This window comes from Bufo bufo, chromosome 4, assembly GCF_905171765.1.
Source record: "Bufo bufo chromosome 4, aBufBuf1.1, whole genome shotgun sequence".
Taxonomy (NCBI): Eukaryota; Metazoa; Chordata; class Amphibia; order Anura; family Bufonidae; genus Bufo; species Bufo bufo.
This window is the reverse complement of record NC_053392.1, coordinates 9060438-9087107: the sequence shown is the minus strand read 5'-3', so window position 1 is coordinate 9087107 and position 26670 is coordinate 9060438. Positions and strand designations below refer to the sequence as shown.

Below are 26670 nucleotides of genomic sequence, written 5' to 3'. Positions count from 1 at the left end.
ACGGACACATCTCTCGGGGGGATTTCTCCTCCTGGATCCATCTGTGGAGACACAAGCACACAGTGACTGAATACATGGTCTATAGATCAGACTCTTCTCTCAGCTCCTTCACTTCTCGGTTTAGTGATCGGGCCTAAATAACAATGTTCTGCTCCTCACCAACTTTCTACCAAACCCCACATAGAATTCCCAGGCCTGGAGCTTCTGTTCCATCCAGAGACTCGGCTTTCATTTCTTCCTCAGGAGATTCCGAGGTGTAAGACACATAATAATAACTCTGATCACAAGACCTTACAATCTATGAGGTGACACAAAAGGAGTGAGAAATTGTGGGTCTCCCCGATCTATTGTTATGACAGTCTGGTACCTTCTGGTGGGGCTTGACAGACAGCCAGTAAAAGTCCCATATTATAGTCTATGGTACAAGCGATCAGAAGATCACATGTACATGTCCTCTAACTAAAAATTACAGCAAAAAAAAATAAAACATTTTAACATACCGTATTTTTCGCCCTATAAGACGCACCCCCCCCCCCCAAAAAAAAAGTGTGGGGGGGAAATAGCAGTGCGTCTCATGGGGCGAATGCTGCATTTTGCCGAATTTTCAATGATACGCCGCGATGCCGGCGGCGGGTGTATCAGCTGAGAGGGAGGAGGGGCTGGGGGCCGGCATCTGGTTTTATAATGACAGCGGGGCCCGTGCAGTGACTGTATTCTACTACACAGGCCCCGCTCACTGTATATAATCGTATCTGTAATTGTAGGAGCATGACGTAGTGACCCACGCTGCCAGCGCCCGTCCTCCCGGCCTGCCTCCTCCCTCCTCTCTGCTACTGAGCGCTTGTAAGTGCCGTAATACAGGCGCTGATTACCCAGAATTTTTATACATTGACAATGCCTACAATTACAGATATGATTATATACAGTAAGCGGGGCCCGTGTAGTAGAATACAGTCACTGCACGGGCCCCGCTGTCATTAGAAAACCAGATGCGACCGCCCACCCCCAGTATTGGGGGTCATTCACACTACAGGGACACTGTTATGGAGGGGATCTGTGGATGACACATAGCATAAGATGCTATATATGTGTCACCCACAGATCCCACCCATAACAGTGTCATCCACAGATCCCCATAACAGTGCCATCCAGAGACCCCAATAAGAGCCATCCACAGATCCCCCATAACAGTGTCACCTACAGATCCCCCATAACAGTGTCCTCAACAGATTCCCCATAATAGTGTCATCCACAGACCACCATTAGTTGAAAACCCACCAAAAGCACACCTTTTGGTTCAAATTTTTTTTTTCTCATTTTCCTCCTCAAAAGCATCTTATGGGCAGGTGTGTCTTATAGGGTGAAAAATACGGTAAAAAAACACAAAAATAATTATAAAAATAATCACTTAATTCCCTAATTTTACAAAAAATTAACGTAAAAGGTATCGTGTTGGAAAATGTCCAAACTATTACAATATTTTTCCTGCGCTGTGAATGCTGTAGTGGAAAAAATATAAATGGGCAATTCTCCATTGTTTGGTCACATTGTTCCCCTAAAAAAATTGAAAAAAAAATCGAACTTACCCAAAAATTATAAAAAAAAATAAATACACCTAACTCCCAAAAAACTGAGCCCCTGACTCTGTAGGTGAAATATAAAAAAGTTATGGGGTCAGAAAACAGCAATGAAAATTTGTATTTTTTTCAAAAGTTTTCTTGTTTTTTGAAATGATTAAAAACAAATAAAACTAGATATATTTGTCGTCGCCATAGTCGTACCGACCTTTAGAAGAATGACGTCATTTCCTTTTTACTGAACACAAAACGCCATGGCAGAGTTGTGTTTTATTTTTTAATTTTCACCCCACAAATCATTTTCCCCCTTTTTCCTATACTTGCTATGGTAAATGAAATGCCGCCATTAAACAATACAACTTGTCTTGCAAAAAACCTGCTCTCATGTGGCTGTGCGGCTTCTGGAAGGCGGGGAGGGAAAAATGAAAGCACAGAACCAAAAATTGGCCCACACCTTAAGGGGTTAAAGGAAAGATTTTAAGGGGTATTCTGGTTATAGCAGGTTATCCTCATCCATAGGGGTCGGGGATGACTATTATACCAATGGGGTCTGACCGCTGGGACCCCAATCAGTTACAGTTGCTGTGGAGCCCCCTGCAGGTGGAGCATGTGCACTGCCGCTCTAGAGTTAGCCGAGTCCAGCTCGCCGCACCGGAGATAGCCGAGTCCAGCTCGCAGCACCGGAGATAGCCGAGTCCAGCTCGTCGCTCCGGAGATAGCCGAGCCCAGCCCGCCGCTCCAGAGATAGCAGTGTCCAGCTCGCCGCACCGGAGATAGCCGAGCCCAGCTCGCCGCTCGCCGCTCCAGAGATAGCAGAGTCCAGCTCGCCGCTCCACAGATAGCCGAGTCCAGCCCGCCCCTCCGGAGATAGCCGAGTCCAGCCAGCCCCTCCGGAGATAGCCGAGCCCAGCCAGCCGCTCCGGAGATAGCCGAGCCCAGCCCGCCGCTCCGGAGATAGCCGAGCCCAGCCCGCCCCTCCGGAGATAGCCGAGCCCAGCCAGCCGCTCCGGAGATAGCCGAGCCCAGCCCGCCCCTCCGGAGATAGCCGAGCCCAGCCAGCCCCTCCAGGGATAGCCGAGTCCAGCCAGCCCCTCCGGAGATAGCCGAGTCCAGCCAGCCCCTCCGGAGATAGCCGAGCCCAGCCCGCCGCTCCGGAGATAGCCGAGCCCAGCCCGCCGCTCCGGAGATAGCCGAGCCCAGCCCGCCCCTCCGGAGATAGCCGAGTCCAGCCAGCCGCTCCGGAGATAGCCGAGCCCAGCCCGCCGCTCCGGAGATAGCCGAGCCCAGCCCGCCGCTCCGGAGATAGCCAAGCCCAGCCCGCCCCTCCGGAGATAGCCGAGTCCAGCCAGCCCCTCCAGGGATAGCCGAGTCCAGCCAGCCCCTCCGGAGATAGCCGAGCCCAGCCCGCCGCTCCGGAGATAGCCGAGCCCAGCCCGCCCCTCCGGAGATAGCCGAGTCCAGCCAGCCCCTCCAGGGATAGCCGAGTCCAGCCAGCCCCTCCGGAGATAGCCGAGCCCAGCCAGCCGCTCCGGAGATAGCCGAGCCCAGCCCGCCGCTCCGGAGATAGCCGAGCCCAGCCCGCCCCTCCGGAGATAGCCGAGTCCAGCTCGCCGCTGCGGAGATAGCCGAGTCCAGCTCGCCGCTGTGGAGATAGCCGAGTCCAGCTCGCCGCTGTGGAGATAGCCGAGTCCAGCTCGCCGCTGCGGAGAAAGCAGAGTCCAGCTCGCCGCTGTGGAGATAGCCGAGTCCAGCTCGCCGCTTCAGACTACATCTACAGTCGTGGCCAAAAGTTTTGAGAAGGACACAAATATTCGTTTTCACAAAGTTTGCTGCTAAACTGCTTTTAGATCTTTGTTTCAGTTGTTTCTGTGATGTAGTGAAATGTAATTACACGCACTTCATACGTTTCAAAGGCTTTTATCGACAATTACATGACATTTATGCAAAGAGTCAGTATTTGCAGTGTTGGCCCTTCTTTTATAGGACCTCTGCAATTCGACTGGGCATGCTCTTAATCAACTTCTGGGCCAATTCCTGACTGATAGCAACCCATTCTTTCATAATCACTTCTTGGAGTTTGTCAGAATTAGTGGGTTTTTGTTTGTCCACCCGCCTCTTGAGGATTGACCACAAGTTCTCAATGGGATTAAGATCTGGGGAGTTTCCAGGCCATGGACCCAAAATGTCAACGTTTTGGTCCCCGAGCCACTTAGTTAACACTTTTGCCTTATGGCACGGTGCTCCATCGTGCTGGAAAATGCATTGTTCTTCACCAAACTGTTGTTGGATTGTTGGAAGAAGTTGCTATTGGAGGGTGTTTTGGTACCATTCTTTATTCATGGCTGTGTTTTTGGGCAAAATTGTGAGTGAGCCCACTCCCTTGGATGAGAAGCAACCCCACACATGAATGGTCTCAGGATGCTTTACTGTTGGCATGACACAGGACTGATGGTAGCGCTCACCTTTTCTTCTCCGGACGAGCCTTTTTCCAGATGCCCCAAACAATCGGAAAGAGGCTTCATCGGAGAATATGACTTTGCCCCAGTCCTCAGCAGTCCATTCACCATACTTTCTGCAGAAGATCAATCTGTCCCTGATGTTTTTTTTGGAGAGAAGTGGCTTCTTTGCTGGCCTTCTTGACACCAGGCCATCTTCCAAAAGTCTTCGCCTCACTGTGCGTGCAGATGCGCTCACACCTGCCTGCTGCCATTCCTGAGCAAGCTCTGCACTGGTGGCACTACGATCCCGCAGCTGAATCCTCTTTAGGAGACGATCCTGGCGCTTGCTGGACTTTCTTGGACGCCCTGAAGCCTTCTTAACAAGAATTGAACCTCTTTCCTTGAAGTTCTTGATGATCCTATAAATTGTTGATTGAGGTGCAATCTTAGTAGCCACAATATCCTTGCCTGTGAAGACATTTTTATGCAACGCAATGATGGCTACACGCGTTTCTTTGCAGGTCACCATGGTTAACAATGGAAGAACAATGATTTCAAGCATCACCCTCCTTTTAACATGTCAAGTCTGCCATTTTAACCCAATCAGCCTGACATAATGATCTCCAGCCTTGTGCTCGTCAACATTCTCACCTGAGTTAACAAGACGATTACTGAAATGATCTCAGCAGATCCTTTAATGACAGCAATGAAATGCAGTGGAAGGTTTTTTTTGGGATTAAGTTAATTTCCATGGCAAAGAAGGACTATGCAATTCATCTAATCACTCTTCATAACATTCTGGAGTAGATGCAAATTGCTATTATAAAAACTTAAGCAGCAACTTTTCCAATTTCCAATATTTATGTCATTCTCAAAACTTTTGGCCATGACTGTACATCGGGGGCAATAATACATACAGAATTCTAATAATCATCCTGCTACTCACTCTTTTGAAGCTTTGCTTATATTTTTCAGATCTTTTATTTTTCACATAAATAAATCGCTATAATGCTTAGTAATCCTGACAGCGCTGAACTGATTGCTACCCCATGCTGCGCCACGTTTCGGGGGTCACGCCCCCTTATTCATGCGTGCCTGTGGGTTGTAACCATGCGCTTTAAATACAATCTCTTTCCATCATCATCATCATTTCACATTTACATATCTTCATTAACAGCTTCAGTTTTCACAGATGTACATAGAATATTTATGTTGTAGATTTCATTTAACCCTTTAGGATACAGTGTCTGCATTTTCATTATCCATCTAGTCTCGTATTGTAGCAATCTCTGTCAGAGCAGGACCTTCAATAATGCCGCCCAGCACTTGCCATTTTACATCGTGCCATTTATGTTTCATTTCATAACAGTGTTCCAACAATGTCGTTTCGCTAAACTTGTTTTCCTTTGCTCCACCTGCATTCACTTCCTGCATTTCCATATATCGTCTAATATTAGATTTATGTTCGTTTAATCGTACCTTTATTTCTCTTTGTCTGACCGATGTACCATAAACTACATGGACATTTTTTGTCATACATGTAGAACAATGGCGTATTGGGATTTTATCTCACTGTCTTGGGTGATAGATCAAATCTCCTTTTAAAATGGAATTTCAGTTAGTACAGGATAAACATGGGAAGGTTCCTTTCTTCCATCTGTTTGTCTTTTTTTTCTGATGTCACCTCTGATAAGTGTATTCCCTACAGCTCTACAGCTCCGATATGAAAAACTAGGTTTTTCTTTAAATAGATTGCCATCATTTTTATCGTATTTTAATAATCCCCAATATTTATTTATAGCAGTTTTTATGAGAGTCAGGTGTCTATCATAGGTCCCTATATACATGCAGCAATCGGGTCATGGTATACTACAGGTGGAGCAATAGTCAATGACTGAAGCAGATATCAGAAGCACATTGGGGGCGGGGGTTGTTTAAAAGGGGATGTCTCGTCATGGACAATGGGAGCATATCGCTCGGATATGCCCCCATTGTCTTATAGGCACCTATATCGAGAACAGAGCCCCGCAAGGGAGCACTGCGCCTGGCTCGGCTATTTCCGTCGGCCCCTTAGAAATAAATGGGAGCGGGGCCGGTCATGCGCGGTATGCTCCCATTCACTTTTATGGGGAGTCGGCTTGGTGGCGGCCGGCCCGGAGTCCTCCAGCCACCACCTTGCGGGGCTCTGTTTTTTATATAGGTGCGGGTCCCAGCGGTGCCTAAAAGACAATGGTGCATATCCTAGAGATATGCCCCCATTGTCTATGATGAGACAACCCCTTTAAGGAGACTTGATGGGTAATGCTCCATGGGAACAACATCGGCGTTCCTCCTTCCTCCTGAGAAGCTGGCACCTCCTCTGAAGGCACCTCTACAGCAGCTGCAGACCTAGGGTTGGATGATATCAAAAATATTCCCACAATAACAATATTAAGAAATTTATCGCGATAACGATATATATCACGATAAATGCCCATTTGGAAAAAAAAAAACACTCAAAACATGTAGTCAAGTTTCCTTTTTGCCCCCATACATTATAATGTCTCCTTGATGCCCCAATGCAGTAATATCTCTTAGTTGCCCACCAAGAACGGGGTCACCGTTCCCCCCAAATCTGATGGAGATAGCAGTGATCAGCCATCTTCACCGCTCCCACAGAAAATGGGACAGCTTAGCAAAAAACCCTGATAAGTGGGTTGTTCATAGTGTGCCCATCATAGGTGCACATTGTCAGGAAGGGCACCTTGGAATCATAAAGATGTCTTTCAGTCAAATAAAACATTGGGGGTCATTGGGCACTGCCACCAATGATTATAATAATGGGGGGGGGGCTTTGGTGCACTGCGCCACCAATGAATGTAATTAACCCCATAATACAAATATAGACTGTGGGTGCCAGCCATATCACACAGCCGGCACTCGGCCTTGATGACAGGGATCCCACTGAATCGTGCCAATTAACCCCTCAGGTGCCGCATTTGAGGGGTAAATTGCCTTGGTACTGTGCCGGCTGTAATGTGCGGCAGACGTTTTAGAGGCATTCAGCACTGTTACGTGATATCGCCGTTTCTTAATACTGCGGTATATCGTTAATACCGAGTTATTGCCCAACCCTAGTTGTCCCTGTATCTAGCACAACTGTATAAGGGGAGACTCCAATTGGGGAATTCTCGTCTTTGGGGTTCTGGTTACTTTGCACCCGTTCTCTCTGTCCCCGACACAGTGGTCACCTGCCTGTTTCTTGGAAAACCTCTCAAACAATGGACCAGCTCACTAGCGCCACATTTTAGAAATGGCTCGAGTTGTTTGGCTTTCTGAGGGGAGCTAGGTCCTACAATCATCCATGTCGGCAGTCTACCCCCGTGACCCATCCCTCTCCCCATATGATGTGCTTCCATCACATTATGTTCATTAGATTGTAGACGTCTCGTCTCATTTTAGCGTTTCCATACAGAATACCTTCCATCACTTCATACCCAAGAATCTTACTGCTCCTCACATGTCGTAATCCAGTCAGGTCCCTAACAGCGATTACCGGGGTGGAAACTTTTTAGTATATCATTGGCCACTGATGAAAAGGACAAGGGCCCGAAAGGCATGTAGCCATTTTCTATCCACAGTATGTGAGAAGCGCCTTTCACCAGATCTTGGCATGCTGACTTTTATAAGCCACAGCTCCAGCATCATCTGAATGGACAGTGAAGCACATGGAAATATTCCAGATCTTCATCTAAAATTCGCTTCTCATTGCCAAGGCTCGTCAATAGTGCAACCAGCGACCAGCAACCCACAGCCAGCTCATCCACTGCACTGCGCAGGCGCGGATTTCTGTCGAGAGCCGAATCCTGGGATGTGCCAAAAAAAAATCCCTGAAACTAATACCAAGAGCGGTGAGTGGAAAGAGAAAGGAGCACCAATGCTGCCAGTCAGTCCAAAATATCACTAAACCCTCAAAGGGTATCTAAGAAAATCACTGGGAGGTTCTGGTTTCTTAGAAGAATATCTGTGTGAGCAGAATTATCATGGAACTAAATGAAAATGCCTTCCATCCATGGAGTCCATCAAGTTCTTCATCTGTTACCACAGCCTCCAGACACTGCTCACAGTGGTGGACTCCTTCTCCAGAAATCTCCTGTTTAAGAAGAGCCCAAAATTTCTCAATAGAGTTTAGGTTCAGTGAAGAAGGGAACATGTCATTATTTTTTCACCTTTAAGCCCATGCAGTGGAGACATCATTGCAAACAATGGAGCATTGTCCTGCAGAACAATCATGGTTTTCTGGACAGGTGCAGACTTTTTCCTGGACCACTGCTTGAAAAAAGTGTTGTCTAAAAACTGCCAGTAGGTTTTGTCATTGATTTTGAGTGCAATTCAACATGAAAGGGTACAACTAGGGCTGAAACGATTACTCGATTAAATCGAGTAATTCGACACAAAAAGATCCTTAAGGGATATTTTTTGCATCGAGGATTCGTTTGTGTCATGTGTGTCATGTGACCATGGAGTGGGAGTGAAGCGCTTGCTATTACTCACCACTCCATGGTCGACTGCTTGTGTACTCCAATCATGGCAGGGTCTCCCTCTCGCCTTCAAGTACAATGTTCAGTACCGGAGAGCAGGCAGTTACACGGACACCTAGGCTGTAGTCCGCACAGTGCAAACAGTGCGCAGGACACCTCAGGCTCACAGCAAGGACCCGACACGGGAAATTGGAAACTGCATCTCAGAGCCATTATATCAGGCGGCCAGTGACACCAGCTCAGTGTTCCTCCTCCATTGCTGCCCGTCCCCGAGATGAAGAGCAGAAAACATGCCCTGCCACAGCCAGAAGAGTGCGGGGTCTGGTTAGACGCGTCTCAGCTTAAGAAGAAATGCCGCCAAGTGACCACGCGCGCGTTCATATACGACAATGCGAACGGGGTGTTGCTGTTTATGGCTGGTTAGGTCTGGTTGTAATGTACCAGAGGGGCCACTAGGCTGGCATTTATGTGTAGGGAAGGAAGGTGGCACCATCCTGTGGAGGAGACCGGTGCTCAGGCTAAGAGCCATGGTGTCTGGACCTATGCACTCTGCTTGCAAGTCACAGGCTGCTAAGCTGGTCTTCTGGAGATGGCAAGCAATATGGCGACCTGTGTGTATGACAAGTACAGCCTTGCGTGTGGTACTCTTCACTCAGCGTTTTCCATGCTAACTAAAATTCTCCAGTGGCATAGATAGCGCTGTCCTTAGTGCCCTATTGTTTCTGGTCAGTAGTTGTAGAGGTGCTAGATGTGCCCTACCTGAGAGCAGCAGAATCTAGTGACCCTGCACCTCAATCTGAATCTCTGTTGGCAGCATACAGTGAGGAACAGAAGTATTTAAACACCCTGCGATTTTGCAAGTTCTCCCACTTAGAAATCATGGAGGGTCTGACATTCACATTGTAGGTGCATTCCCACTCTGACAGATCACATTGTATGATTTTTAAAGAATTTCTTTGTCTTGCACTGCTGAACAGACGTATTTGAACACCTGAGAAACAGCAAGAATTCTGTCTCTCAAAGACCTGTTACTGTGCCTTTAAAAAGTCCACCTCTACTTCACTCATTAATCTAACTTAGTAGCACCTGTCTGAGCTCTTTAAAGACCCCTATTCACCCCAAAGTCAGTCAGACGCCAACTACTACCATGGGCAAGACCAAAGAGCTGTCAAAAGACTCCAGAGACAAAATTGTGGACCTCCACAAGGCTGGAAAGGGCTACGGGGCAATGGCCAAGCAGCTTGGTGAAAATAGATCAACTGTTGGAGCAATTGTTATAAAATGGAAGAGGCTAAAGACAACTGTCAGTCTCCCTCGGCCTGGGGCTCCATGCAAGATCTCACCTCGTGGGGTATCACTGATGATAAGAAAGGTGAGGAATCAGCCCAGAACTACAAGGGAGGAGCTGGTAAATGACATGAAGAGAGCTGGGACCACAGTGTCAGAGGTCACTGTCAGTAGAACATTATGCTGTCATGGTTTCAGATCATGCATTGCACGGAAAGTTCCCCTGCTCAAGTCATCACATGTCTAGGCCCGTCTGAAGTTTGCCAATGACCATCTGGATGATCCAGAGGAGGCATGGGAGAAAGTCATGTGGTCAGATGAGACCAAAGTAGAACTTTTTGGTCTAAACTTCACTCGTCGTGTTTGGAGGAAAAAGAAGGATGAGTTGCATCCCAAGAACACCATCCCTACTATGAAGCATGGTGGGGGTGGTAACATCATGCTTTGTGGGGGCTTTTCTGTGAAGGGGACAGGACGACTGCACTGTATTAAGGAGAGGATGAATGGGGACATTTATTGTGAGATTTTGAGCAACAACCTCCTTTCCTCAGTCAGAGCATTGAAGATGGGTCGTGGCTGGGTCTTCCAACATGACAACGACCCGAAGCACACAGCCAGGATAACCAAGGAGTGGCTCCGTAAGAAGCATATCAAGGCTCTGGAGTGGCCTAGCCAGTCTCCAGACCTAAATCCAATAGAACATCTTTGGAGGGAGCTGAAACCCTGTGTTGCTCGGTGACAGCCCCAAAACCTGACAGATCTAGAAGAGATCGGGGTGGAGGAGTGGGCCAAAATCCCTGCTGCAGTGTCTGCAAACCTGGTCAAGAACTACAGGAAACGTTTGACCTCTGTTATTGCAAACAAAGGCTTCTGTACCAAATACTAACACTGATTTTCTCAGGTGTTCGAAGAAGAGCAAGACAAAGAAATTCTTTACAAATCATACAATGTGATCTCCAGATTTTTATTTTTATTTTTATTCTGTCTCTCAGAGTGGGAATGCACCTACAATGTGAATTTCAGACCCTCCATGATTTCTAAGTGGGAGAATTTGCAAAATCGCAGGGTGTTCAAATACTTCTGTTACTCACTGTATAAGGCCAGACAGCCACCAGTGAGAGTGAGTCCATGACAGGTCCCACGCTGACCTCCCCTCCTCTCACAGGATCGCACAGTATTAGGGTACATTCACACCACCGGATTTATGGGTCCACTAATTGCGGATCCATTCATTTTAATGGGGCCGCAAAAGATGCGGACATGCACACCATGTGCTGTCCACATCCATAGTTCCGTTACACGGCTTCACCAAAAATATAGAGCATGTCCTATTCTTGTTCGCAATTGCGGACAAGAATAGGCATTTCTATCAAAGGGCTGACCGTGTGCGTTCCGCAAAATGCAGAACGGACACGGCCGGGATCCCTGTTTGCGGACCGTCTTGTGAATGTAACAGTATACTGAAGGCACTGGGGGATAGTGGAGCCGATGGAACTGGGGGAAACTGATGTACTTGGGCTGATCGCACAGGGGGGAACGAAGGGTGTTGGGGACTGATAACAGGGGGTCTGATGAGTTTTTATAAAGGAAAACAGTCTATTAATTCATTTTTTTTTATTAGATTACTCGATTAATCATAAAAAATAATCGATAGAATACTCCATTTCTAAAATAATCGTCTACTGCAGCAGTGCCCAGCTCCACCGTGCTGGCGTCTGAGCCAGAATGAAGCTCTGTGACCATTACTGATCCAGCCACATTCCATCCATCTGTACCATCAAGAGTCCCTCTCATCTTATCAGTCTTTAGATAATTCTTGGCCCAGTCTTTATATCTTCTTCAGTGGAGGTCGGGTCTCAGGCTTCCCTACCTTGGCCCTGTCTGAGCACTGGACACCCCATACTTCTGGCCACTCCATGGAGGCTGTAGTTCTGGAATCTGACAGCTCTGGATGATAGTGGCTTCCTGGTCGCCCGAGGATGATGGCTTCCTGGTCGCCCGAGGATGATGGCTTTCTGGTCGCCCGAGGATGATGGCTTCCTGGTCGCCCGAGGATGATGGCTTCCTGGTCGCCCGAGGAGGATGGCTTCCTGGTCGCCCGAGGATGATGGCTTCCTGGTCGCCCGAGGATGATGGCTTTCTGATAGCCGGAGGATGATGGCTTCCTGATAGCCGGAGGATGATGGCTTCCTGATAGCCGGAGGATGATGGCTTCCTGATAGCCGGAGGATGATGGCTTCCTGATAGCCGGAGGATGATGGCTTCCTGATAGCCGGAGGTTGATGGCTTCCTGATAGCCGGAGGATGATGGCTTACTGGTCGCTGGAAGAAGATGGCTTCCTGGTCGCTGGAAGATGATGGCTTCCTGGTCGCTGGAAGATGATGGCTTCCTGGTGGCTGGAGGATAATTGCCTCTGACGCTTCACATTTCATTCTTCTGAAACTATTGGCCGTTAATTTACTGTCTTTTTTTCTCGACACGTTTCTTGAGGCCCTCTTTCTGAACTGGGACTCCAGAGCGTACGTCGTCAATAGAGACCTCGTCACATGTAATATCCATCGATGGCCGGTTCCTGTACAGAGACTCCAGAGCCGGGCAGATGAAGCAAGATAAAAATAATAAAAACTCATGGCCGACCTCCTGCTCCGTTCATTTCTGGGGGCTCCGAGGGGTAAGAGATCCCCGTTTTCCTGATCAGTTGGGGACCATGTAGTATAGTTATACTCGGAATACCTCTTTAATGATAAAACTTTTCTCAGCGGTGAGGCCTGTGGCAAGATGAGGGAATTCTTCTGGAGAGGAGGTCATGGAGAAAGTGACAAAATACACTAGACGATGACAGGATCTGGAGGAGGCAGTGAGAGGCTCCATGTGATGGTGGACTGCTGCAGACTCTCCTAAAGGGAAGCATCAGGCGGCCATGGCTGGGTCTTCACTGCTGAAGGACGGTGGATTCTACAGTCTAATGCTGCGCCAACTGCCCCCAACTCCAACTTACTTCTAAGTCCTTCACACAAGATGGAGCAGATAATGGACTGTCAGATGACGGCCCGGTCACACCTGTGTGGTAAGCAGTGTAGATCCTGCCTCTTATCTGTGCACCACAGGCTGCTCCATCTGCATCACCAGCCCTCACCTTCTCCTGACCACAGGCTGCTTCATCTGCACCACCAGCCCTCACCTTCTCCTGACCACAGGCTGCTAGGCTGCTCCATCTGCTCCACCAGCCCTCACCTTCTCCTGCACCACAGGCTGCTCCATCTGCACCACCAGCCCTCACCTCCTCCTGCACCACAGGCTGCTCCATCTGCACCACCAGCCCTCACCTTCTCCTGCACCAATGACACGCTCAAATTGAAAATCCAGAAAACCATGCAGGAAACTCAGCGGCCTTGGCCAGAGTGTTTGCTTTTAGCCTTATACTCAGTCAGGGCCACTCCAAACAGAAAGACAGGATTATCCCCATTTGAGATTCTGTTTGGAAGCGCCCCCAGATTAGGATTGTATTTTCCACAACAGTTGCAAATGAACAATAATAGCCTAACAAGCTACATGCGGGCCCTCACAAAGAGCCTTGAGCACACCCATAAACAAGTGTTTGCTTCCCTTCCAGATTCAGTAGAAGAAACACAGAGTCTGCAACCAGGAGACTGGGTGGTGATAAAAAGACATGTGAGGAACGGCCTGGATCCCAGATTTGATGGTCCTTTCCAAGTCCTGTTGACTACTCATACAGCAGTAAAGGTTGAAGGAAAGCCTAACTGATAGACGCTTCTCACTGCAAGAAAGTTCCGACACCCAAGGATGAGGATCCTTCTGCTGATGGCCGCCCTAATCCTGGGAACAACGGCCCTGTACTAACAACTGAAGAATAACTGGGACAATGCACTTATCCGACACCACCAGGTGCTGTTTAGAGGACTCAATGACACTGACAGTAAAATTAAGGACTTAGAAAAAACTTTTATCCAGCTCACCTGCCTGGTGTGGTAAATAATCCCGGCTCCAGAGGCCCTGGGGGAGTGTTCCCGTAGCAGGCAGCAGACAACTTAGAAAAAGGATTCTGGAGACAATGGAGGTCCTCTTTTCAGCTCTTCTTTATTGATATATTTCATAAAATCGACATAGTCACTGTCCCCACGGCATGGTCACTGACGCGTTTCGGGTGAGTACCCTTAGTCGTAGCACCATGCTAAGTGTGACCCCTCATTATAAAGGAATTGGAGTGCGCCTCTTCAGAAATCCAAGGAGGAACCTCCAATCCCATAGGCAGCCTATGGGATTGGAGGTTCCTCCTTGGATTTCTGAAGAGGCGCACTCCAATTCCTTTATAATAAAATTAAGGACTGTTGGATCTGTACTCCCAGTCCTGATAGTTCAAGAACTCTGCCTTATCTGGCAATACTTTTGACTTTTAGAGAACTTATTCATATGTCTTGTTGGCAGTTTGTCTCACAAAGAAGACCAGGGCCTGATGATCAGAAGTATAAGCCCACTGCGGTCCCTCTCCCCATAGCAGGGTGGGTGGAGGCTCCCTGGTGGCAAGACAAACAATAATACAAGTAGTGTTGATTATAATAGTAGTATATGCTGGGATTAAGCTTATGTTTATGGTGCACCAACAGGTTCTGTACCAGAAGGAGAAACTACCAGGATTATTGAGAGGTCGTGGGAACTGCATCAATACCTGAGAGGGAATCTGGCCTCTGACTGGCAGTTGGACCTATCCCACCTGAAGTACCTCTGGGTTAAGATGTCAGTTCCAAGATATCTCAAAATGTGGGAATTGTGAGGTATGAGAATCCATTTTTTATAAACATGTCCTCCATCTTGTACACATGTGGAAAATTAATGAACCAGCTGGCAGGATGTAGGGAGTCTCTGTGTATAGATAGCTACAAGGCCAAGGTAAGCCGCTCTCTCGCTTCCTTATCAGAGTCTGACAGACAAGAGAGAGTTATGTTTCTTCTGATTTCGGGATGCGCTGCTAACGAATACTAACTCTGAGATAAGATGCTGCAGAAACTTTTTAATTATTAGAAGTTTTTAACCATTGAAGACTAATTCTGTTAGTATGGTGCGGAAGTATTGCCTTTTATGAATAACCAAGCAAATAATTTCTTTCGCTTTCCACCCCTTTGGTGGTGTGCCAGATTTATCTGTGATTATCTGTAGTGTTATAAAGATGTCTGCTTGTGTGGAATAAAGTAGAGAGAGAATCTGATTCAGCAGTGTGTCTGTGTCAGCTCTCCGAGCGCTCATAAACAAAACTTCAATTGGAACCCCGACAATCATAGAGGTGGGGGTTTTGCCCCAACACAGGCTGCTCCATCTGCACCACCAGTCCTCACCTTCTCCTGCACCACAGGCTGCTCCATCTCCACCACCAGCCCTCACCTTCTCCTGCACCACAGGCTGCTCCATCTCCACCACCAGCCCTCACCTTCTCCTGCACCACAGGCTGCTCCATCTTCACCACCAGCCCTCACCTTCTCCTCCCCGGTTAGGGTTACTCCACTCCAGGCTACACATATGGATGTCACTGATATCAGGAAGGGGTCTGACACCACGTCGATCAGCTGTGAAGAGGCCGTAGCACTGGGGCGAGTACTGTGGGTCCCTCCATGATGACGTCACATACATCAGTCACATTACCTCTGCACAGCTCAGTATGAGGCCGCAGTAATCTCCCGAGCGCTGTGGCCCCTTCAGCCGATCAGCGAGGGCCACGGGAGTCACTCATTATCTCTAACAGTCCCATAGAGGTGAATGGAGGGGCCACGGGGCCCTTGCTCTGGTTATTGTCGGGGCCCCAGCAGTCAGACCTCCACTGAGGAGACGCTTATCTCCTGTGTAGAGAGGGAAGTCTTTATAATGGGGCCTCCCATTTAAGGGGTCGTTCTTCCCTGGGGACATGGGCGTCCGCAGGGAGGGGCAAGGGGGGGCAAGTGCCCCCTCCCTAAGGCCACCAGCACTGGTGGATCCAGGGGGGCGGCAACGGAGCAATTGCCCCCCCCTTCCGAGCTGCTCAAAAGTGGGGGGGGTGGGGTGGCGGGGCACATCGAGATGAACGCTTCCATTGTGGAAGCGTTCATCTCCATAGTCATCTGTATCGCCGTCTTCAGGACAGCGATACAGATGACTGTGCTGAGGAGGGAGAGGCGTGTCCCTTTCCCTTCCTCTAATAGGCTGCAGGCACTAGGGGATCTCTGGCTACTGGCACATAATGGGGGGGCTGTCATTACTGGCACATAATGGGGGGGCTGTCATTACTGGGACATAATGGGGGGGCTGTCATTGTTGGCACATAATGTGGGGGGGGGCTGTCATTACTGGCACAAGGGGGGGCTGTCATTACTGGCACATAATGGGGGGCTGTCATTACTGGCACATAATGGGGGGCTGTCATTACTGGCACATAATGGGGGGCTGTCATTACTGGCACATAATGGGGGGCTGTCATTACTGGCACATGATGGGGGATGTTATTACTGGATTACTGGCACATGATGGGGGGGCTGTTATTACTGGCACATAATGGGGCGGCTGTTATTACTGGCACATGATGGGGTGGCTGTTATTACTGGCACATTATTGGGGGCACTATAGGGGCATCTACTGAGGCCACAAAGAAGGGGTGTTTTATATGGGGGGCTCTGTACAGTAGAATTTTATACTGGGACACATTATGGTGGGTACTATGAGGAAGGGGGGAGAGGAGTACTATGGGGTCATCTACGGGGGGGCACTAAGAAGGGGTATTTTATACTTGAAAATTATGGGGGACACTGAGGGCATCTACTGGGGCATTTTATACTGGTACATTATGGGGGGCACAAGGAGGAAGGGGGGAGAGGAGCACTATGGGGGAATTTACTGGGGGCACTATATAGGGGTATTTTGTACTGGCACATTATGGGGGCACTATGGGGACATTAGCTCAACTGGGGGCATTACAAGGGGGTATTTGTTGCACTGTCACATTATAAGGAGAATTATTTCTACTGGGGGGGCATTATGGTGGGCTTTATTACTCCCCCATGGTATGACCCCCTAGTGGCAGTACCAGCCTCTCCCTGCTATGCTATCCCTCTGACCCTTCTCCAAATCCTTATTATCAAATCTTTCTCATTAGGATAAAACACAACATCAGCTCCGCCGAGCCCCCGGCCAAAGTGTGGAAGTGGCGTCCGAGATCCCCAAGGGCCAAGTAACTGTAAGTGTTCATGTGAAATATGTTTGTTATATACAGTATACCTCTACACTGTGCCACACAATATACAGTATACCTCTACACTGTGCCACACAATATACAGTATACCGCTACAATGTGCCACACAATATACAGTATACCTCTACACTGTGCCACACAATATACAGTATACCTCTACACTGTGCCACACAATGTACAGTATACCTCTACACTGTGCCCCACAATATACAGTATACCGCTACACTGTGCCTCACAATATACAGTATACCTCTACACTGTGCCCCACAATATACAGTATACCGCTACACTGTGCCACACAATATACAGTATACCTCTACACTGTGCCACACAATATACAGTATACCTCTACACTGTGCCACACAATATACAGTATACCTCTACACTGTGCCCCACAATATACAGTATACCGCTACACTGTGCCACACAATATACAGTATACCTCTACACTGTGCCACACAATATACAGTATACCTCTACACTGTGCCCCACAATATACAGTATACCGCTACACTGTGCCACACAATATACAGTATACCGCTACACTGTGCCTCACAATATACAGTATACCTCTACACTGTGCCCCACAATATACAGTATACCGCTACACTGTGCCACACAATATACAGTATACCTCTACACTGTGCCACACAATATACAGTATACCTCTACACTGTGCCCCACAATATACAGTATACCTCTACACCGTGCCACACCATATACAGTATACCTCTACACTGTGCCACACAATATACAGTATACCTCTACACTGTGCCCCACAATATACAGTATACCTCTACACTGTGCCGCACAATATACAGTATACCGCTACACTGTGCCGCACAATGTACAGTATACCTCTACACTGTGCCCCACAATATACAGTATACCTCTACACTGTGCCCCACAATATACATTATACCTCTACACTGTGCCACACAATATACAGTATACCGCTACACTGTGCCGCACAATATACAGTATACCTCTACACTGTGCCACACAATATACAGTATACCTCTACACTGTGCCCCACAATATACAGTATACCTCTACACTGTGCCACACAATATACAGTATACCTCTACACTGTGCCACACAATATACAGTATACCTCTACACTGTGCCACACAACGTACAGTATACCTCTACACTGTGCCACACAATATACAGTATACCTCTACACTGTGCCACACAATATACAGTATACCGCTACACTGTGCCACACAATATACAGTATACCGCTACACTGTGCCCCACAATATACAGTATACCTCTACACTGTGCCACACAATATACAGTATACCTCTACACTGTGCCACACAATATACAGTATACCTCTACACTGTGCCACACAATATACAGTATACCTCTACACTGTGCCACACAATATACCTCTACACTGTGCCCCACAATATACAGTATACCTCTACACTGTGCCACACAATATACAGTATACCTCTACACTGTGCCACACAATATACAGTATACCTCTACACTGTGCCACACAATATACAGTATACCTCTACACTGTGCCACACAATATACAGTATACCTCTACACTGTGCCACACAATGTACAGTATACCTCTACACTGTGCCACACAATGTACAGTATACCTCTACACTGTGCCATACAATATACAGTATACCTCTACACTGTGCCACACAATATACAGTATACCTCTACACTGTGCCCCACAATATACAGTATACCTCTACACTGTGCCCCACAATATACAGTATACCTCTACACTGTGCCACACAATATACAGTATACCGCTACACTGTGCCACACAATATACAGTATACCTCTACACTGTGCCACACAATATACAGTATACTCTACACTGTGCCACACAATATAAGTATACCTCTACACTGTGCCACACAATATACAGTATACCTCTACACTGTGCCACACAATATACAGTATACCTCTACACTGTGCCACACAATATACAGTATACCTCTACACTGTGCCACACAATATACAGTATACCTCTACATTGTGCCACACAATGTACAGTATACCTCTACACTGTGCCACACAATATACAGTATACCTCCACACTGTGCCCCACAATATACAGTATACCTCTACACCAGCGGTGGGGAACCATTTTGCTGCCAAGGGCCATTTGGATATTTGTAACATCATTCGGGGGCCATACAAAATTCTCAATAAAAATTTTTTACTGCTGTATTTGGTCAAACATATAATTGACTTAGGGATAAGTTACAGAAATTGCACTTCAATTAAAATAATCTAGAGGGCTGTATTTTTGCAGCACAAAATAGCGCCTGCACTATATATATACAGTATATTACATACAATACAGGCGCCATATTGACCACACATAGCAGTCTAATTTTTAAGTTCAGAATGTTACTTATTTGACATTAATGGCAGGAAGCTAAACCCAGGGGGTCCAGAGAGGGGTTCACCCAGCTTTCACTCTCCCTGCCTCTTTCTTCGCAACTGTCCCTGCCTTTGTCCCTTTCTCAGCAAAATATCTGCCCCCACCTCCATCAGCCTGAAATCAGCCTCCTATCAGACCCCCCAGGCCTACATCAGCCTCAGATCAGACTCCCATCAGACCTCTAAGCCTCAGATTAGACCCCAATCAGACCCTTCCTAGCTTCAGATCAGACTCCCATCAGACCCCCAGCCTCAGACCAGACCCGGATCAGACGCCCAGCCTCAGATCAGCCCCCATCAGACCCCCCAGGGTCAGATCAGCCCCTATAAGACCCCCCAGCCTCAGATCAGACCTTCATAATACCCTCCCTAGCCTCAGATCAGCCCCCATCAGACCCTCCCCAGCCTCAGATCAGCCCCCATCAGCCCCCCTAGTCTCAGATCAGACCCCTATCAAACCCCAGCCTCAGATCAGACACCCCCAGCCTCAGATCAGACCCTCCCAAGCCTCAGATCAGACCCCCATCAGACCCTCCCCACCCTCCTTTAGCCTCAGATCAGCCCCAATCAGACATCAGATCAGATACTGTATTTAAGATAAACAAATAAACTTACCTCTCCAGCTCCGTACGGCGCTGCCTCTTGGCAGATTCACTTACCCTCCCTGTTCTTCTTCCTGCCGCACTATATTGTCACCTCACACCGCACAGCGTCAGGTCATAGTGCACGTCTACGTGCACTGCGTCCTGACGCTGGATGTGTCAGGACACAGTGTGGGGCTGAAAGAAGACCAGGGAAGGTGAGGACAGCCAGTGCAGTGCTGTTCTCACCTTCCTGTGCCTCCCGTATGCTAATGACCGCTTCCATAATGGAAGGGGTCATAAGCATTTTCACATTATGTTCTGGCAGGGGGCCGGGGGCCACATGAAATGATACCGTGGGCCGCATACGGCCCTCGGGCCGGAGGTTCCCCACCCCTGCTCTACACTGTGCCCCACAATATACAGTATACCGCTACACTGTGCCACACAATATACAGTATACCTCTACACTGTGCCACACAATATACAGTATACCTCTACACTGTGCTACACAATATACAGTATACCGCTACACTGTGCCCCACAATATACAGTATACCGCTACATTGTGCCACACAATATACAGTATACCTCTACACTGTGCCACACAATATACAGTATACCTCTACACTGTGCCACACAATATACAGTATACCGCTACACTGTGCCACACAATATACAGTATACCGCTACACTGTGCCCCACAATATACAGTATACCGCTACACTGTGCCCCACAATATACAGTATACCTCTACACTGTGCCCCACAATATACAGTATACCTCTACACTGTGCCACACAATATACAGTATACCTCTACACTGTGCCACACAATATACAGTATACCGCTACACTGTGCCTCACAATATACAGTATACCTCTACACTGTGCCACACAATATACAGTATACCGCTACACTGTGCCTCACAATATACAGTATACCTCTACACTGTGCCCCACAATATACAGTATACCGCTACATTGTGCCCCACAATATACAGTATACCTCTACACTGTGCCACACAATATACAGTATACCTCTACACTGTGCCCCACAATATACAGTATACCTCTACACTGTGCCCCACAATATACAGTATACCTCTACACTGTGCCCCACAATATACAGTATACCTCTACACTGTGCCCCACAATATACAGTATACTCTACACTGTGCCACACAATATGCAGTATACCTCTACACTGTGCCCCACAATATACAGTATACCTCTACACTGTGCCCCACAATATACAGTATACCGCTACACTGTGCCACACCATATACAGTATACCTCTACACTGTGCCCCACAATATACAGTATACCTCTACACTGTGCCCCACAATATACAGTATACCGCTACACTGTGCCACACAATATACAGTATACCGCTACACTGTGCCCCACAATATACAGTATACCGCTACACTGTGCCCCACAATATACAGTATACCTCTACACTGTGCCCCACAATATACTGTATACCGCTACGCTGTGCCACACAATATACAGTATACCTCTACACTGTGCCACACAATATACAGTATACCTCTACACTGTGCCCCACAATATACAGTATACCTCTACACTGTGCCCCACAATATACAGTATACCTCTACACTGTGCCCCACAATATACAGTATACCTCTACACTGTGCCCCACAATATACAGTATACCTCTACACTGTGCCCCACAATATACAGTATACCTCTACACTGTGCCACACAATATACAGTATACCGCTACACTGTGCCACACAATATACAGTATACCGCTACACTGTGCCACACAATATACAGTATACCTCTACACTGTGCCACACAATATACAGTATACCTCTACACTGTGCTACACAATATACAGTATACCGCTACACTGTGCCCCACAATATACAGTATACCGCTACACTGTGCCACACAATATACAGTATACCTCTACACTGTGCCACACAATATACAGTATACCTCTACACTGTGCCACACAATATACAGTATACCGCTACACTGTGCCCCACAATATACAGTATACCGCTACACTGTGCCCCACAATATACAGTATACCTCTACACTGTGCCACACAATATACAGTATACCTCTACACTGTGCCACACAATATACAGTATACCGCTACACTGTGCCTCACAATATACAGTATACCTCTACACTGTGCCACACAATATACAGTATACCGCTACACTGTGCCTCACAATATACAGTATACCTCTACACTGTGCCCCACAATATACAGTATACCGCTACATTGTGCCCCACAATATACAGTATACCTCTACACTGTGCCACACAATATACAGTATACCTCTACACTGTGCCACACAATATACAGTATACCTCTACACTGTGCCCCACAATATACAGTATACCTCTACACTGTGCCCCACAATATACAGTATACCTCTACACTGTGCCCCACAATATACAGTATACCTCTACACTGTGCCACACCATATACAGTATACCTCTACACTGTGCCCCACAATATACAGTATACCTCTACACTGTGCCACACAATATACAGTATACCGCTACACTGTGCCCCACAATATACAGTATACCGCTACACTGTGCCCCACAATATACAGTATACCGCTACACTGTGCCCCACAATATACAGTATACCTCTACACTGTGCCCCACAATATACAGTATACCGCTACGCTGTGCCACACAATATACAGTATACCTCTACACTGTGCCACACAATATACAGTATACCTCTACGCTGTGCCCCACAATATACAGTATACCTCTACACTGTGCCCCACAATATACAGTATACCTCTACGCTGTGCCCCACAATATACAGTATACCTCTACACTGTGCCCCACAATATACAGTATACCTCTACACTGTGCCCCACAATATACAGTATACCTCTACACTGTGCCTTACAATATACAGTATACCTCTACACTGTGCCACACAATATACAGTATACCTCTACACTGTGCCACACAATATACAGTATACCTCTACACTGTGCCCCACAATATACAGTATACCTCTACACTGTGCCCCACAATATACAGTATACCTCTACACTGTGCTACACAATATACAGTATACCTCTACACTGTGCTACACAATATACAGTATACCTCTACACTGTGCTACACAATATACAGTATACCTCTACACTGTGCTACACAATATACAGTATACCTCTACACTGTGCCACACAATATACAGTATACCTCTACACTGTGCCACACAATATACAGTATACCTCTACACTGTGCCCCACAATATACAGTATACCTCTACACTGTGCCACACAATATACAGTATACCGCTACACTGTGCCCCACAATATACAGTATACCTCTACACTGGGCCACACAATATACAGTATACCTCTACACTGTGCCCCACAATATACAGTATACCTCTACACTGTGCTCCACAATATACAGTATACCTCTACACTGTGCTACACAATATACAGTATACCTCTACACTGTGCTACACAATATACAGTATACCTCTACACTGTGCCCCACAATATACAGTATACCTCTACACTGTGCCACACAATATACAGTATACCTCTACACTATACCACACAATATACAGTATACCGCTACACTGTGCTTCACAATATACAGTATACCTCTACACTGTGCCACACAATATACAGTATACCTCTACACTGTGCCACACAATATACAGTATACCTCTACACTGTGCCCCACAATATACAGTATACCTCTACACTGTGCCACACAATATACAGTATACCTCTACACTGTGCCACACAATATACAGTATACCTCTACACTGTGCCCCACAATATACAGTATACCTCTACACTGTGCCACACAATATACAGTATACCTCTACACTGTGCCACACAATATACAGTATACCTCTACACTGTGCCCCACAATATACAGTATACCTCTACACTGTGCCACACAATATACAGTATACCTCTACACTGTGCCACACAATATACAGTATACCTCTACACTGTGCCCCACAATATACAGTATACCGCTACACTGTGCCACACAATATACAGTATACCTCTACACCGTGTTGTCCGTTCTGAAAGCACCATTGTTTTGTGGCTGCGGACAGAAAATAATCTGGAAGTGCCCCTCCCGAGACCAGACTCTGGATCCGCCACTGCACAGCTCATGCGTTATTATACTTTGTGATAATGAATATGCCCCTCCCCTTCATTACATCCCCAGAGACAAGCAGAGCATGGATGTCAATAAAATTATGCCCCTGCCCCCCCTGGAAAAATTTCTGCGGACGCCCATGCCTGAGGACCTTTCCTGCAGACCCTGCGGTGAGTCCAGCCAGCAGTGGGAATCATATTTCCCGGATCCGTGACAGACGTTTATATGTGGAGACCAGAAACAAAGAGGGAAGCAGGGGGAGGGGAGCAGGTAAGAGGAACAGCCAGGTGTGGGAGGAGTCACTGACAACCCCTTTAAGACCTCACCAATAAGGGAAGTGACTGTGAACACATCCATCTACACAATGTGTCTCCTCTTACCTGCTGATGTGAGGGGATCCTCCATCCTGACTGCTCCTCAGAACTCTCACTCCTCCATAGATAGAAAGATGAGCTGAAGGACCTGTGATGACGTCATCATCATATGATCAGCCCAAAAGGGGCAGGAGCATATAAGTGGGGAAAAGTGGTGGAGTGAAGGACCTGTAATGACGTATACATCATGTGATTATAAGGGGCGGAGCTGAGTAATGAGGTGGTGAAGGACCTGTGATGACATTTACATCATGTGATTATAAGGGGCGGGGCTTAGTAATAAGGTGGTGAAGGACCTGGGATGACAACACAGTCATATGATTAAGGGGCGGAGCTGAGCAGTGGAGCTTGGTGGTGGCGAAGGACCTGGGATGACACTACAGTCATGTGACATGAGGGGGCAGAGCTGAGCAGTACGAGGCTTTATCACAGGCAGTGCAGCTGGAGCAGCAGGTAGACGGCGGGTTCTGAGCGGGAGAGCAGCGCTGTGCAGCGCTGATCTCTGCCCGGTCACTGCCGTGTGTTCTCTGTATTCAGAGGATATATATATATATACAGCCCTTGCTGGCTGTGGCCCCAGGATACATTCACACCGGCCCCCGTATACAGAGGATATACAGTACAGACCAAAAGTTTGGACACACCTTCTCATTCAAAGAGTTTTCTTTATTTTCATGACTATGAAGGCATCAAAACTATGAATTAACACATGTGGAATTATATACATAACAAACAAGTGTGAAACAACTGAAAATATGTCATATTCTAGGTTCTTCAAAGTAGCCACCTTTTGCTTTGATTACTGCTTTGCACACTCTTGGCATTCTCTTGATGAGCTTCAAGAGGTAGTCCCCTGAAATGGTCTTCCAACAGTCTTGAAGGAGTTCCCAGAGATGCTTAGCACTTGTTGGCCCTTTTGCCTTCACTCTGCGGTCCAGCTCACCCCAAACCATCTCGATTGGGTTCAGGTCCGGTGACTGTGGAGGCCAGGTCATCTGGCGCAGCACCCCATCACTCTCCTTCATGGTCAAATAGCCCTTACTTTCAAAGTTTTCCCAATTTTTCGGCTGACTGACTGACCTTCATTTCTTAAAGTAATGATGGCCACTGGTTTTTCTTTACTTAGCTGCTTTTTTCTTGCCATAATACAAATTCTAACAGTCTATTCAGTAGGACTATCAGCTGTGTATCCACCTGACTTCTCCTCAACACAACTGATGGTCCCAACCCCATTTATAAGGCAAGAAATCCCACTTATTAAACCTGACAGGGCACACCTGTGAAGTGAAAACCATTTCAGGGGACTACCTCTTGAAGCTCATCAAGAGAATGCCAAGAGTGTGCAAAGCAGTAATCAAAGCAAAAGGTGGCTACTTTGAAGAACCTAGAATATGACATATTTTCAGTTGTTTCACACTTGTTTGTTATGTATATAATTCCACATGTGTTAATTCATAGTTTTGATGCCTTCATAGTCATGAAAATAAAGAAAACTCTTTGAATGAGGTGTGTCCAAACTTTTGGTCTGTACTGTATATATATATATATATATATATATATATACACACAGCCTTCGCTGGCTGTGGCCCACAGGATACATTCACACCGGCCCCTTTATACAGATATATATATACACTCACCTAAAGAATTATTAGTGCCCCCATACTAATACGGTGTTGGACCCCCTTTTGCCTTCAGAACTGCCTTAATTCTACGTGGCATTGATTCCACAAGGTGCTGATAGCATTCTTTAGAAATGTTGGCCCATATTGATAGGATAGCATCTTGCAGTTGATGGAGATTTGAGGGATGCACATCCAGGGCACGAAGCTCCCGTTCCACCACATCCCAAAGATGCTCTATTGGGTTGAGATCTGGTGACTGTGGGGCCATTTTAGTGCAGTGAACTCATTGTCATGTTCAAGAAACCAATGTGAAATGATTGGAGCTTTGTGACATGGGGCATTATCCTGCTGGAAGTAGCCATCAGAGGATGGATACATGTTCTCATTCTTTTTACGCCAAATTCGGACTCTACCATTTGAATGTCTCAACAGAAATCGAGACTCATCAGACCAGGCAACATTTTTCCA

General features: G+C 47.0%; 2 protein-coding genes and 1 long non-coding RNA gene across 3 annotated transcripts in view; 1 reads left to right on the top strand and 2 right to left on the bottom strand.

Annotated features, from left to right (window-relative positions):
* LOC120998324 (aspartic and glutamic acid-rich protein-like) overlaps positions 1–26670 on the bottom strand; it is a 2513920-nt gene that overhangs the window by 1508 nt on the left and 2485742 nt on the right. The gene's annotated exons all lie outside the window — the stretch shown is intronic.
* Positions 1–26670, top strand: part of LOC120998305 (gastrula zinc finger protein XlCGF26.1-like) — a 4064644-nt gene that overhangs the window by 2459195 nt on the left and 1578779 nt on the right. The gene's annotated exons all lie outside the window — the stretch shown is intronic.
* Positions 7–24680, bottom strand: LOC120998438. The gene is made up of 3 exons (XR_005778383.1): positions 24584–24680; positions 160–298; positions 7–41 (listed from the first exon to the last, which is right to left on the bottom strand). It is a non-coding gene; the product is annotated as an uncharacterized LOC120998438 (long non-coding RNA).